The sequence below is a fragment of the Odocoileus virginianus genome, chromosome 27, assembly GCF_023699985.2.
Source record: "Odocoileus virginianus isolate 20LAN1187 ecotype Illinois chromosome 27, Ovbor_1.2, whole genome shotgun sequence".
NCBI lineage: Eukaryota > Metazoa > Chordata > Mammalia > Artiodactyla > Cervidae > Odocoileus > Odocoileus virginianus.
This window is the reverse complement of record NC_069700.1, coordinates 1,111,117-1,126,816: the sequence shown is the minus strand read 5'-3', so window position 1 is coordinate 1,126,816 and position 15,700 is coordinate 1,111,117. Positions and strand designations below refer to the sequence as shown.

Here is a 15,700-nt window from a genome sequence, read left to right as displayed (position 1 = left end):
ACAGACACGCATGCACACAGACACATACACACAGAGAGACACACGCGCGCGTGCACGCACACACAGACACACACGCGCATGCGTGCACACATACACACAGAGACACATACACACAGAGAGACACACATACACACATGTGCGCGTGCACACACATACATTACACACACATACATTACACACACATACATTACACACAGAGACACACACATACACACACATGTGTACGTACAGATGGATGGGTGGATGAAGAGCTACAAAATAAAAGCTTTGGGGGAGCAGGGACTGCTTTTCCTTCCTTCTCTGAGTCTTCCCCACTAATAAACGGAGTGGGGCACGCTCTGTGTTGCTGCTGACTTGGGGTTCAGGGTGGCCCCCCTCTTCAGGGACCCACACCCCTTTCCACCAGGAGCCACAGCAGCAACAGGCCCCCCAGCCGGGCCCCTCTCACTACCGGCTTTGCTTATGAACCTGATTTAAATCCAGCCGTGACCCTACTCTGGCTCAGGCACCATTATGATGGAGAGAGATCTTCAGTTTTAAACAAGAACAAACAAAGTCTGTCTCCTGAAGAAAAGCGGAAACAGCCTCCTGTGGCATTTCTTTAAATGGATTAATATGTTGATCTTGAGGCAAACAGGAGCTATCCCTCACGGTTTCATGATTAAGCCAGGTGAGATGAAAAGCAAATCTCACTGCTAAACACTGCCTCTGGGAATTGAGCTATGTTATTTCTATTTTACAGTAACTTGCAGGATTTCTTCTTTAGTTAAAGCAGACTCTTGTAAATATAAAATTTCAGTATTCTTTAAAAAAAAACTAGACACCATTTACATGCTTCCTGTTTGCAGAGCTCCCACCAAGAACACTTAATAACGCTAACTGGCCGTGAATGTCTCATCGTGTGAGAAACTGCTGCTGGGCCTGTACTTCCGCAAGTGAAGGAAGCAGCGGCCTGAGCCTGGTAATAAAGCACCAGTTATCAGAGCTCTGCATCTTAGTCCTCAGAGATGCCCAGGTCCTATTCCCTTCAATGTTTGTTTTTAAAGGGAAATTATCCATCATAAAATGGCAACTTCTGCCATACTCGTTTATTCTTGCAGATTCATGGGAAGATGCTTTTCCATATTGGAGGCTTTCATTCAATACCTATTTATAAGTGAGGGGATATCCGTGCGATTTTAAGAGCCCGCAAGAATGCTTCCTCTGTTTTGTAAGGGCTGCAGACCTCTGAGCCTACAATTCTGCGCTGTGCTGGTTATCTAAGTTTAAGGGAAGAGCTCTAGAAGGTGAACTTGGCATTACTCATCAGGTGGAAATCAAAATGCTGGAAGGGTGCTTTTTTTTTTCTTTGTCTGGAAAAGGTGGGATCAGGCTGGGCGGGAGGTTAGGCACAGCCTGTAACAGCACCGTGGTGCGCCCTGCGGCGGGAGGGCCGTGCCGCTGAGCTGGCTATTTCGGCAGGCGTGAGTGCTCTTCCCAAGGGGACCCAGATGTCTCCCTGCGTGGAGCCCTTCCTGTCTGCAGGAAGCAGATGGGATGAGGTGCTGTTGTGTGGAGTGGACGGGGGCGGTGGGGGTTTATTCTGAGGACACCCGGGGAGAGGACACCTCTGGGCCACGAGCACCCACCGGCCCCTTCCCACCTCCTCGCTGCCCGCCGTGTGTTCTTCCGCCCCGGAGCTCACTAGAGTCCCTATTCAAACAGTCGCTCCGATCTCTTCCATTCGGACACCCCGTCCTTACGGGCAGAGTCCCTGCCCCTTGCCCCGCAGAGGCCTGGGGTCCCGGCCCCTCCCCGGCGCCCCACCGCTCCAGGGCCTCACCCGCCACGCAGAGACGGGGCCGGGGCCTCGTCTGAGACCACAGCCTTCCCCTTCAGAGCTGGTGGCCAGGCACCTGGTGTCTTGGACACGAGAAGGGTTATTCGTTGTCTGCCTTCGCCTCCTGTTTTGGCAGACACTGCCCAAGATAGATGATAGTCCTACAGAGCTCAGTGTTGAGTGACCGAGGTTGTAGACCTGTATGGTCGCCTGCGGAGAGCGTCTGATCTGCCTAGACTGCTTCCAGAGACATCGGAGACCTTGCCCTCAGCCCTGTCGTTCAGCCACAGAGGTCACTGGGGCTTGCTCCTCGGGGAGCGTGTGCAAGGCCTGGAGCACAGGCAGCCTAAGGGCTGCGCCAAACCGAGGGTCTCGGCTCGGTGCCTGCCAGTCTCCCCAGTGCACCCCCGTGCAAACCTAGACAGCATGTTAAAAAGCAGTGACATCACTTTGCCAACAAGATCCGTATAGTCCAAGCTATGGTTTTTCCAGTAGACCTGTATGGATATGAGAATCGAACTATAAAGAAGGCTGAGCGTCAAAAATTAATGCTTTCGAACTATAGTGAGGGAGAAGACTCTTGAGAGTCCCTCGGACAGCAAGGAGATTAAACCAGTCAATCTTAAAGGAAGTCAAACCTGAATATTCATTGGAAGGACTGATGCTGAAGCTCCAGTACTTTGGCCACCTGATGAGAAGAGCCAACTCATTGGAAAATACCCTAATGCTGGGAAAGATTGAGGGCAGGAGGAGAAGTGGGCAACAAAGGATGAGATGGCTAGATGGCATCATCAATTCAATGGACATGAGTTTGAGCAAACTCCAGGAGTTGGTGAAGGACAGGGAAGGCTTGCTTGCTGCAGTCCACAGGGTTGCAGAGAGTCAGACACAACTGAGGGACTGAACAATGCCTGCAGTATCATTTTAACCTCGGAGTGGCTAGGAGAGGCTTACTTGAGAAAACAGACCTAACAGTGTATGTGTTCCTGGTAGCTGAGACACAGTCCGAAAACCTGCCGTGTGTTTCTCCAGTGTTATCAGCAATCAGTCTAGCGGCAAGCAGTGCAGGGTCCTCTCAGTCTTATCAGAAAAGGCTTTCTGACTCCCTCTTCTTTCCAGCCATCCATTTAGCCAGCCACCCTCTGAGTGACGTCATAAACGTTCCCAGGCCTGGGGTGATGGGACGTGCGCTGTGAGACCCCTTGCCGGACACACTCAGTATGCAGTTCGGGTTGTTACTGCAGTTGTGAATCAGATTTTTCAGCCTGTAGAGTGAGGGGCTGGAGTTGTTTCCTGATGTTTCCTGTATGTGCCGCGTGGTCTGGGGTCCTCCACTCAACTCTGTCTAAGCCACCCACATTGTAACCTCCCTTCCATCCCAGCCAGGGCTTGGGGACTAGGGAGGCGGGTGTCGGAATATATTAAAATCCTCCCTTACCTACCCGCCATCTTCAGGCGTTGTATGACATTCCTCCTACCATCTAACTCCGCTCAGTTGCACTTCTGTATTAACTTAATAGGCTAATGTTTTACGAACTTGTGAGGCTGAACATATGGAGTGTGATCGGGATTTCTGACACTTACTTGATGGGGGTGTGGACATTGAGTAGAAGCCACTGAAGACTTCCAGACGGACACTGATTCAAATTAGTGGCTCAAAGACTTAGACTATCTCCTTTACAGGATTGTTTTCCACTGATTATTCTATGACTTAGGCAAAAATTGAGCACACTGTTTATGATAACACTTATCAGGTAGTATTCTGTGCAGAATTTAAGGAAGAGCCAGTGATTTAGAAGCAGAGTGTTTTCTGTGGCTGTATAGAGGGTGTTCTCAGGCTTAATTGCTGCAGTTAAGTGTTTTCATCTGGGATATGCTACTTCTGAGGGGCAAGCTCTGTTTTCTCTTTTGGAGTTATTATCAGAGTTTTCCTTTTGTGCCTTTTGTATTTCTTTTTAACCAAAGAAGATCCAGTGGGATGTACTTTTTTATATAATAAATTAGGAGGATGAAGGGTTATTAAAAACCAGCTCCTCCCCTTGTTTAGTTCGTCACTCCAGGTGCTGCGATACTAACTACAGATGCATCGTCAGATTACAAGTTCTTTATTTCCTGTGGATGATTTCCCAAGCAGCATAAGTTATTTGGGTGGTTGACATCCTCCTAAGAAACACTTCTGGCATCTCCTGCCTCCCAGCGACGTCATTGGGGGAACACGGTGGAAGGAGGATCTCAGAGCTGAGTGTGTAGGTCTGTTGACTTGCGTGTTGACCTCAGGCAACTCACTCACTTTCTCTGGCTTTTGGCGGCCTCGTCTATAAAGTGAGGTTGAGTTCGTGATTTATTTCTAAAGTCCAGTTATTCTCATATCCAGTGATTTGCGTTGGCATGAGTATTAAAGTCATATGGTCATTCACTCGGTCAGCCTGTGTGTGTCACCCTCTGTGTCCGGGGCTGGTCCAGCCCCACGGGGACCCCAGCCGGGCGTCACCCAAAGGCTGCCCTCCTGCAGCAGCCCTCCATCCAGGGGGTGGAAGTAGCGCACAGGTAACTCTCAGAGGAAGTGAAGGTGAAAGCAGAACTAAGGACAAGGGAAGGTAAACTTGTGTTTAGTCAGTCTCTGGATGTGCCCTAGGGACCCGTCCTGTGAGGTCAGCGTCCGTGTCCCATTTTATAAAGAAGGGCTCAGAGGTTGTGCAGCTGGGGTACCGAGCAGCCTTTAGAAACAACTCTTTGTGATTTCAAAGCCCTGCTTTTCCCACGGCTGCTGACCTCACCCACAGCCGGGAGCCTCCTCCGGAGATGCTGGCGTGTCCACGCACACGGTGGGACAGACAGCTGTGGCCCAGGCCTGCCTCGCAGTGCTGTCCTGCCCTGCCCATGAGAAGGGTGAGCGGCTGAGCGTCAGCAAGGGCTCGGGGAGGCCTCTGTGCATGAAAGCTGGCCAGCTTTTTCACAGGTATCCCAGAGTTACTGTCATGCTGTTAAGTGAGGGATGCTTTACTTGTAGGAAATCATTTACAGGAACGACCAACTTAGTACCATGATGTGCTCGTAAGACGACCTATCCTTGAAATGGCTCCTATACCGCACATGCACGCACATGTGTGTGCACACACATATATGCACACATATATGATTTATCAGGTTTTTACATTTATAAATGATTGTGTTTCATCTCAGGGGAACATTGACTCCAAATTTTCACTCATCTCGTAGTCTCACTCTCCCAGTCACAGCTTAGTGGGGAGGAGGGAGCTTATCTGAGCTCTGCCCACTCACAGGTGTGTGCTCAGATCCAGGAAGCCCTCTGATGCCCTGATCTCCACAGCAGTGGAAGCCTTCGGGCTGTATTTTTTTCCCATGAGACACACCAAGATTGTTAGATTGCTTGTCCCACACCCTCGGCACGCCTGCTGACCCTGGGGTAGCTGTTCCCAGAGAGACCAGTGAGCAGGCAGCTGAGGTGATCCTTGCAGTTCTGGTTCTCTCCTTCCTGCCCCGACGAAGGACACTTGGAGAACATCCAGAAAAGCAGCAAGGATCAGCGGTGGTTTGAGCTGCGGCTCTGAAACCCAGCATCCAAGAGAGCTGCTGTGACTAGCTGTGTGACCTCGCTTTCGCATACCGTCTCTCCCTCTCCTCCGTCTCCGAGTCTGCAGTAATGAACCCCACACCATCCCTGGTGTCTGTGTCCCCGGGACCTGGGAGAACTAATGAGCTGGGCAGTCAGATGCTCCTCGTCCGTGTCTTGGATTGCAGGGCCTCTCGTAGGAAAGCTTGTGGTCAAGTGTGTCTTTGTGAGTGTGGTTTCTTTCAGGTCCTCACTTTATTATCCTTGCTTAAACACACATGCCCATAATATTGCTTCATATCAGCACATTTGTACCTGTTTCTCTGATATTGTGCATGTTAATGAAGTTTCACTGAGTTGTGACGAAGCACTCAGGACTGTACATCTAACAGAAAGCTCAATTGGCAAACCACTACTCACCCAGTGGTTTATCTGGGTCAGGAAGATCCCCTAGAGAAGGAAATGGCAGCCCACTCCAGTATTCTTGCCTGGAAAATTCCAGGGACAGAGGAGCCTGGAGGGCTGCAGACCATAGGGTCGCAATAATGTTGGCACACAACTTAGTGACTGAACAAATGGCTTATCTGAAATATTGTGTCATCCTGCCACCCGTAAAAATGTAACAGTTAATACAAAGTTTCAAGTTTAAAGCACAGTTTTGTTGTACCAAATAAGCATCATGTCCAAAAAATTAAATTTCATTAAAGGATCTATTCTAGATCTAGCTCTAGATTAAGTTTAAAAAATTAAACTTAAGCTCCAGAAAAAAATATCCAAAACTCTTATTTTAGAGATGGAAATACAATATAAATGAGAAAATCATCTTTACATTTATAGATTTAATTAGCAGTTTTATTACATATCTTCCATATAAATGGAAAATGATTTCAAGTAAGAGGCTGTCCTTTTCAATAGTTATTGCTGGGAGAGTTGATTTCTTGCTGTAAAGAGTGTGTGTGTGTCCACACGTGTGTGCACACGTGTTCATGTGTATCTGTCTCCTCACTGGATAGAGTTTTTTGTTTCCCTCAGTCACTCAGTCGTGTCCGCCTCTTTGCAGCCCCATGGACTGTAGCCCACCAGGCTCCTCTGCCCATGGGATTCTCCAGGCAAGAATACTGGAGTGGGTTGCCATGTCCTCCTCCAGGGGATCTCCCCGATCCAGGGATCGAACCCATGTGTCCTGCATTGCAGGCAGATTCCTTTCCACTGGGCCACGAGGAAAGCCCCTGTCAGCGAATGTGACACTTTTTCTTTCCACAACCTATTAGTCTTCTCGTTCTTTCAGCCCGAGGGGTTGTGTACCTGCGTCCAGGACCCTGCGTTTACCCCGTGTTCCAGCTGCTACCCATCGCTCATGCTAAGGGTCACCTCCTCCTCCTCGCCGTCTTTACCAGCTCGGCGGCCGCAGATAATCACGGCATCTCACAGCTCTGCTTTCTCCTCACGGGTGAACGAGGGTGGCGGCGCCTGTCTCAGGAGAGGACCTGAGATGCCGGAAAACACACAGGCCTGGTCTTGGTTCCCAACAAGGTCGAGTCGCCACAGGGACGGGCTTGCGAAGGGCCCTCAGCACACTGCGCGGTGGCGCTCCTTCCCAGACGCTCTTCACAGACGCTGTTCACAGGGCCCTTGGCCCGGCAGCAGACCGGTGACGGCCCTCCCCATCTCCAGGAGGCAGGCGTGGGCAGGGGCTGGTGAGCCCCGCGTGGCGCAGAGCACACGCGGGGCGGCAGTGGCGGGGGGTGAGCCCCGCGTGCGCGCAGGCGCACAGAGAACGTGTGCCGTCACGTGGCGTGCCACACGCTGAGCCGGGCTGCCGTGACGGGCGCGTGGGTTGGGTGCGAGCGTTGACGGGGGCGGGGCGTGCCCGGGTCCGAGGCCTGGTCCACACTGGAGCGCCTTCGAGGGCTGGCTGGGGGGCGGGGGTTGAGGGCCGGAATGGGAGGAGCAGGTGAAGCCGGAGGGCATTTAAGGAGCCAGCACGCGGCTCTGGGGGCCCAGGAGGGAACCCAGGCCACAGCAGGGACTTGGCAGCCTCTGACGAAGCCCTGGACGCGGCCGCGCGCCGGTCTGGTGCAGACAGGCTGCGGGCCTCCTGACGTCTGATGCTGTTCCCCACCAGCGTGCACCAAGAAAGAGGCGCGAGGGGCGGAGTGTTCGTTTGTGTCTCCTCCTCGGCAGCCACCTCGCCTGTGCCCCCCGCCCCACGGTGGCGAGGGTCGTACCGCTCTCCGGAGCCTGTTCCTCTGGGGGCCCTGCCCGAGCCCTGGCCATCACAGCGCAGAGCCCAGGACAGACTGCCTGCGACTCTGGGCAAGCGCACGCTGGCCGCGGGAGGCTGAGCTCCGCTCCTAATCTCTATAAGCCTCCTTTTCCTCTCCTGGAAAATGAGAATCATCTTGTCTCCACTCATCACGAGTGGATGTCCTTTCCTTTATTCAAATAGAGACAAAGGCGGGCGGGGGCAGCTTGAGTCTGGGCGGGAAGGGCCTGCCTCACAGGCCAGCGACGTGCTGGGCTGGCGACCACCACCGCCCAGGGCAGCCCAGCCCAGCGCTGGGCCCGGCAGATGGCACTGCCCGCCGTGGCCGGCCCGCCGCGCACCTCACGAGGGCTGCTTCTTCCCCTGGGCGTCCGCGCCAGGCCGCTCATGCCTGGACTGGGGCAGGGGGGAAACCTGATACCCTGTGTGAGTGTGTGAGAATTTCTTCTTTCTTATAAACCTGACACATGCCTTACACACAAGTCACTTTGCCCTCTGTGCCCGACCCGGCCCAAGGCCGCCCTCTCCTCCCCACACGTCGGTTCATGCTTCTGAGCAGGAAGCAGGGGATGGAGGAGGCAGGGGACCCGGTGGAGGGCGGGGGCCCCAGACAGGGGCGGGGCGGGGGGGTGCGCCAGCACACACCTGGTCAGCCACTCGGCTGAGGCTGTCACACCGGGTCTCCCCCCTGCCCCCGCCCAAGCGTTTGTTCTTCTGGGGATGGAATGGTTCTTCTGGAGAAAGCAATCTGCAGTCAGGGGCTTGGGAATTAGGATTCAGAAGCTTGGAATTGGAGCTCAGCTGCCGGTGGAAAATGCACTGTGAATGTTTTATTCAGCAGTGCATATATAAGGTTGAGCAGAATGCAAACACATAAATCACTTAAACAATAGCCCTTAAACCCGCCTCCCAGCATTTCAGAGCCGCTGCCCAGTTGCCGGCGAAGGCCTCTGTTGCCACCTGCTGCTGGAGCGTGTTGTTACACTCCAGGTCTCACTGGCTCTCCCGGGCCTCTGCGCTCACTCCCCAGGCGCGGGCTTTTCCTGGGGTGACGTGTGTTCGGGGGCTGCACGAGGGACCGCAGCACCTTTAGAACTCCGTGGGGTCAGAGCAGAGATGACGGTGTCTTCGCTTGGCATTTCACCGGACAGAGGCCTTGGTGCTCAGTCATTCCTGGAAGCACAGGGTCCTGTGACCGCTGCCTCTAACCGCCCATCACGGTCACCAGCATATTACAGCCAAGAAGCAGGAAGGGTTACTGTCTCAGCAGTGACACCTGCCCACAAGTCAGCACGGGCTCCTGTGACCCCGGGCGGAGGCCCCTCGCCCCGCAGCAGCCACTTTGTCCCCTGTGTAAGCCAGAGGTGAAGGTTACTGGGTCAGTGTTTGACCGCTGTCCAGAATGGCCCCTGTGTCCTAAGAGGCACCGCAGTCAGCACCACTGCAGGAGATCTGCAGCGCAGCCTGGGGCCTCGGAGCGCTTGACCATCTCAGGTGCCGCCTCAGCCTCCCCATGGGCCTTCTGGACCTGCAGGGGCACCGCTGAGGTCTCCCTGCCCTGAGACAGCACACGGGGCGTCTCAGCTCCCCAAAGTCTCACAGAGCGCTGGCTGGCTAAGACCGCCAGGGCAGCCGCGCGGTGATCCAGGCTGGGGCAGGGAGACGGGCAGCCGCGCGGTGATCCAGGCTCGGGCAGGGAGATGGGCAGCCACGCCGTGATCCAGGCTCGGGCAGGGAGACGGGCAGCCACGCCGTGATCCAGGCTCGGGCAGGGAGACGGGCAGCCACGCCGTGATCCAGGCTGGGGCAGGGAGACGGGCAGCCACGCCGTGATCCAGGCTGGGGCAGGGAGACGGGCAGCCGCGCGGTGATCCAGGCTGGGGCAGGGAGACGGGCAGCCGCGCGGTGATCCAGGCTGGGGCAGGGAGACGGGCAGCCACGCCGTGATCCAGGCTCGGGCAGGGAGACGGGCAGCCACGCCGTGATCCAGGCTGGGGCAGGGAGACGGGCAGCCGCGCGGTGATCCAGGCTCAGGCAGGGAGACGGGCAGCCACGCCGTGATCCAGGCTGGGGCAGGGAGACGGGCAGCCACGCCGTGATCCAGGCTGGGGCAGGGAGACGGGCAGCCACGCCGTGATCCAGGCTCGGGCAGGGAGACGGGCAGCCACGCCGTGATCCAGGCTGGGGCAGGGAGACGGGCAGCCGCGCCATGATCCAGGCTGGGGCAGGGAGACGGGCAGCCGCGCGGTGATCCAGGCTGGGGCAGGGAGACGGGCAGCCACGCCGTGATCCAGGCTCGGGCAGGGAGACGGGCAGCCACGCCGTGATCCAGGCTGGGGCAGGGAGACGGGCAGCCGCGCCATGATCCAGGCTGGGGCAGGGAGACGGGCAGCCACGCCGTGATCCAGGCTCGGGCAGGGAGACGGGCAGCCACGCCGTGATCCAGGCTGGGGCAGGGAGACGGACAGCTGCTGGACTGCAGGCTGCATGGCAGTGAAGCGGGCAGGCACAGGGCTGTGACCTCATCCTCTTTCCAGGCTGAATCGCTGTGGCGTCCCCAGCTCTTGACATCAGGCGTGACTGTGAGCCCGGAAAGGTGCTGTCGGTTAATATCATCTCTTTGAAGAATGGTGAGGTCATGGAGGGAAAACCATGTTTCACATGGGCAGGGAAAAACTACAAAGCAGGCGGGATTTCCCTTAAGCCATTAACCTGCGGAAGGGAGAGTGGAGCCTTGGGTAGAACAGACTTGAGACTCGTCATTTTAATAGAAAATGTGGAGCTTCGAGGACTCTGGGTCACAGCCCCCCCATCCCCCATCTCTTCCGTTCCTGCAAAGGGCCTGGGCCCTGGGACAGTCTTGTTTTCAATCCCACAAATGTGAAAAATGGTCAGTTACTTTATGTAAAGTATAGATTTTTCAGACATGAAAACTCTAGATGCAAAAACTGGAAAATTCGAAATAAAACTCTGGTAAGATACATGTTACAAAGCTTACCATCTAAACTGTTGTACACCATGTTAGATTTGTAACAGACTCTTATTGACTGAATAAGAACCTAAGAAGCAAGGAAGCAGGAGGCCTCTGCGTGCCCACGGGTGCAGAGCCAGTTGACACACCAGGGGCTGTTCCTCAGCCAAGCCCGTGGTCCGAGAAGGGCCTCGGCCACCTGCTCTGAATACCCGGAACAGCCTGGGGCCTTGCTTCTCTGAGATGCTGAGCTCACGAAACTGCAGGCAGGCGTCCTGCAAGACTGAAGCTTGTGTGGTTTGGACATACATATCATGTGCTTACAAATTCCCCCTCCCCCCACATTTTTTAAAATTTCGTCAAATTTTAAACTTTATTTTTTTAAAAAAGGTGTAATATTAAACATCATTACATCAAAAGTATGAAAAAACCGGTAAAGAGGTACTGTTTTAAAAGCAAACACTCACTTTTACGTAAACTCCTCAGCCCCCAGCGCTGGCTGTGGTTCCTGTAAATACAGCGTGACCTGTGCTGTGAATTGAACTTGGTTTCTGTAGCCTTACTTGGAAGTGTCTTGTTGATCGAAGCTGGAGCCGTGATGCAGTAGCCCTGTTTATGGAGTCATGCTGACGGGGTGGGTTGAACTTTGATTCTTCCCCAACCTCCGGCTCGGGCCTGGAGCCGGATGAGTCAGAGCTCTCAGCTTGGCAGCTGCACCATTGAGAACAGCCTTCCCCCAGCTCCCGCTAGCCCAGACCTCTGTCCTCTCACCCTGCAGTAGCAGAGACTTTCACACCTGTTGCCCAGGAGTGTTAGCAAAGCAGGAGGTCCAGTTCTGGGAATTAAGTGCCCAGTGTAAGTGCCTGGAGCCTAGTAGGCGTTTGGTGAACATTAATACTACTTTTCTTTGGGGATTAAATTCTTAGGCTTTATCTTTAGCAACCACGGAATTTGAAAAAGTTAAGATGGATAGAAGTTAAGATGGATGGTGGCGATGGCTACACAAAAATGTGAACATATTTAATGATGCAGAACTGTATGTTTTAAAATGGCTCAAATGACATATTTATTTTGTGCATATTTTACCACCGTAAAAAAAGGAAGTATTGGGTTTGTTTCAAATTCTATAGCCAGGAAGCTTTTCTGAATGGAGTCAGCAGGAAAACTTAAAAGTCCTTGTCTTTGAAGGAGACATGACTCGTGGCATGGAGAGTGGACCCCACCTGGGGAGGTGATTCCGATGCCCGGAAAGCACACTCTGCTGACTGGCACGCAGCTCACAGTCCCGGGAGGCAGTTAGCTCAGAGATGGCAGTGAGGAGCAGAGAAGAGGATCCTTGAACAAACAGACATCTGCTTCCATCTGCAGCCAGAGTTAGTTTGCAACGGTTGTGATTTTTTTGTTTGTTTCTTGTTTCCCTTCTAGCCTTATTACAGTTTGATTTGCAAATAAAAGTTGTGTATATTTAAGCACATGACATGATGTTTTCATACTCGCACACATTCTGAGATGATTTTCACAGCCGACCTGATTGAAACCCTACCTGCAAACAGTCCCCTTCTGTGTATGTGGTGAAAACACTGAGATTTGGTCTTAGCGGATTGCAAGTGTGCAGAACACCCTTGTGAACTGGAGCCACCATTACATGGACACCCTTAGGTCTCCACACCAGTCTCATCTTATCAGTCAGATTTCGTACCTTTTGATCAGTATCCACCTCCCCTCCCCGTTCACCCTAGTAAACACCATTCATCCGAGCACTCCATGAGTTTGGATTTTCTTCTTTTTATTTCTACATACACATGAGATCATGCAATATTGTCTTTTGTGTCTGTCCCAGCCCAGTGTCCTACGGGTCCATTCATGTTTTCACAGATGGAGGGATCTTCTCTCTGTGGGTGAGTAATATTGCTCTGTGTGTCCATGCATGCGCATATACACAGCATTCTCTTTTATCCATTCGTCTTTCAACCAACACTGGTTGCTTCTATATCTTGTCTATCAGAAGTAACTGCACTGACTGGGTGTGCAGAAATCTCTTCAAGGGACTGGTTTCATTTCCCTTGGGCATATACCCAGAAATGGGAATGCTGGATCAGATAGTAGTTCTATTTTTAATTTTTTGGGAACCTCTGTACTGATTTTCATGATACCTATACCAGTTTATTATTAACTTTGTCTTACAGGAAAATATGAACAAATACAAAAGTAGAAAGAACAGTATAATGAGCTCCGAGTACCCATCACCCTTCACCCTCCTCTCGTAATTACATCTTCATGGCCAATGGCATTCTATGCATATGCCCACCCATGTTATTTGAGAAAATGTATGTTTTATGTGAAATTATTTTAGTACATACTTAGAAAGATAGATTCTTTTGTGAAACATAACTATAATACCACCATTATAATGAACATACTAACAATAATTTCTTAATATCATGAAGTATGTGCATTTAGTTGCTCAGCCATGTCCAGCTCTGTGACCCCATGGACTATAGCCCACCAGGCTCCTCTGTCCATGGGATTTCCAGGCAAGAGTACTGCATTGCGTTGCCGTTTTCTTCTCTATCATCAAATATACAGTGTTTAAATTTTCAGATTATCTCACAAATATAATTTTCTTAACTTTGTATGTTTGACTTAGGATGCAAATAAGGTTTTGGATATTACGTCTCCTATCTGTGGGTTCACCATATCTTCCCCCACACACTCTTGTTTTCCCTTGTCGTTTGCTGAAGAAGTAAGTTCTCGTGTCTGAGTTTTGCTGGTTGCATCTTTATTTTGTCATTTATCGTATATAAAAATTGATAGTTGGATCTTAACCAGCTGGGTACTTATGCTTGGCTAGATGGTAGACTCACCTGGGAAGCTTTAAAAAAAATTCTGGCATGTGTAGAAATAGGTGGGCGGTTTCTAGATGAAGTTAAACATAAAATCACCTCATCCCCCAGCACTTCCACTCCTGAAGAACTGAAGCAGTTTTTAAACAGAAGCTTGTGCAAAAATGTTCATAGCAGCACTGTTCACAACAGCCAGAGGTCCAGACAGCCCAAGTGTCCTTCAACTGAAGAAGAGCTGGACACACTAGGACGTATGCATGTAGCAGAAATCAACCTTGAGATCTGCGAGTTCCTGATCATGCTTGGAGAACATCACGCCAGTGAAAGAAGCCTGGCAGAAAGCCACACGCTGTACGGTTCTGTCTCTAGGAAATAATTCAAGATAAGGAAACCCGGAGAGACATGAGTAAATCCATGGTGCTGGGGCGGGAGGGGGGGGTGACTACTAGGGGTGCGACGTTTCCTTGGGGCGGGGTTGGGGGGTGACAAGGTCCTGGGCTGGGCAGTCCAGTGTTGGTTACAGCACGTGACTGTCACTAATGCCAGCGGATTGGCTCCTCTGAAGGGGTTCAAGCGGAGATTTATGTTGCGTCTTTCACCACAGCTGTGTGCCAAGTGTGACCCGTAAGCCATGCCCGAGGCCAGGGCCGGTCCCTTTCCAGGAGCCCGGGGGCAGGGCAGGAGGCCCAGCGCTGCCCGCTGACCCCTCAGGGACGGGAGGGGGCTTCCTCCCTCCGCCCCCAGTCCTGGTGGCTCCTGCTGCCCTCGGGCCTGTGGACGCTAAGCGGGGCCGGACCCCTGCCCCGGTCAGGAAGGAAAATGCCGTTTCCTAGTGAGACTCACCTCCCCCAGAGAGGGCTCGCAGCGGCCTTGGCAGGCCCGTCTGCTCTCAGCCAGCATGCTTTCCTGGCAAAGTCAGAACAGACTCAGAAAGACGGGCGGGGGGCTTGTTGCTCCTCATGGAGCATCACAAATCGAAGTTCTCCGTGGGACCCAGGGCCGCCTGTGGGCTCTCTGCTCAGCTTCTTCAGCAAACACCCCGCCCACCCCCTCCTGGAAACGCCTGTGGCTGCGGGGAGCTCCTGCCGCAGGCCCACAGCTAGAGCGCTCCACCTGCCTCAGCCTCTGCAGCCCAGCCTGAGGGGCCGTGGGTGCTTCTGTTTGAATAACACGGGGCTTCTGCTTAAAGTATTAATTACCAGGGACGGAAACACTTTCAGAGGATGTGTGCTAGAGTACAAAGATGATGGAGTTTGGTCTTCCCAGATCCCTTCTCTCCTTTCCAGGCCCATCTCCAGCCCAGGAGCTGGCCGTCTTCTCCCTCCCTCTGTTCCCTGACCCTTGAGAGGTTACTTAGCTCTGATAAACTGGCCAGGTATTGTTATGGATGTATACATTTGGAAAGGCCGTAGGTTTTGGAGTCAGAAGACCTGGCTGGGTTGAACTGTGTCAGCTCCATAATTTGTATACCAGTTGTGACAGTGTAGGCGGGTCATTAAATTCTTCTGATTCCTTTTATTCATCCATAAGATGTATGTATCATGCAGTGATAGGATATTTATAAAAATTAAGGGAGAAACTAAAAAGACATTTGTAATGAAATTAGAAAGATGGTTTATCCTTGGAAGGAAAGCTATGAAAACCCTAGACAGCATATTAAAAAGCAGAGACATCACATTGCCAATAAGGGTCCATCTAGCCAAAGCTATGGTTTTTCCAGTGGTCATGTATGGATGTGAGAGTTGGACCAAAGTATTGATGCTTTTGAACTGTGGTGCTGGGGAGGACTCTTGAGAGTCCCTTAGACTGTAAGGACATCCAACCCATCAATCCTAAAGGAAATCAGTCCTGAATATTCATTGGAAGGACTGATGCTGAAGCTCCAGTACTTCGGCCACCTGACGCAAAGAGCCGGCTCATTGGAAAGGACCCTGATGCTGGGAAAGATTGAAGGCAGGAGGAGAAGGGGACAACAGAGGATGAGATGGTTGGATGGCATCACCGACTCAATGGACATGAGTTTGAAAAGATTACAGGAGATAGTGAGGGACAGGGAAGCCTGTGGTGTTGCAATCCATGGGGTCACGAAGAGTCAGACATAACTTAATGAGTGAACAGAAACAACAAAAGGAAGAAGCTAAGCAATTACGCCACTCAGCCTGGTACCTGCCCAGTAAACGTGACTTTCCTAACGATGGATTGCTCAGCAGGTGAAGCAGGACAGAGG

At 52.2% G+C, this 15,700-nt stretch overlaps 1 protein-coding gene and 1 long non-coding RNA gene across 3 annotated transcripts in view; both read left to right on the top strand.

The window, feature by feature from the left end:
* Positions 1–15,700, top strand: part of LYRM4 (LYR motif containing 4) — an 86,725-nt gene that overhangs the window by 66,517 nt on the left and 4,508 nt on the right. The gene's annotated exons all lie outside the window — the stretch shown is intronic.
* On the top strand, positions 10,155–12,102 carry LOC110151294 (uncharacterized). Its single transcript, XR_002318006.2, has 2 exons — positions 10,155–10,289; positions 11,819–12,102. It is a non-coding gene; the product is annotated as an uncharacterized lncRNA (long non-coding RNA).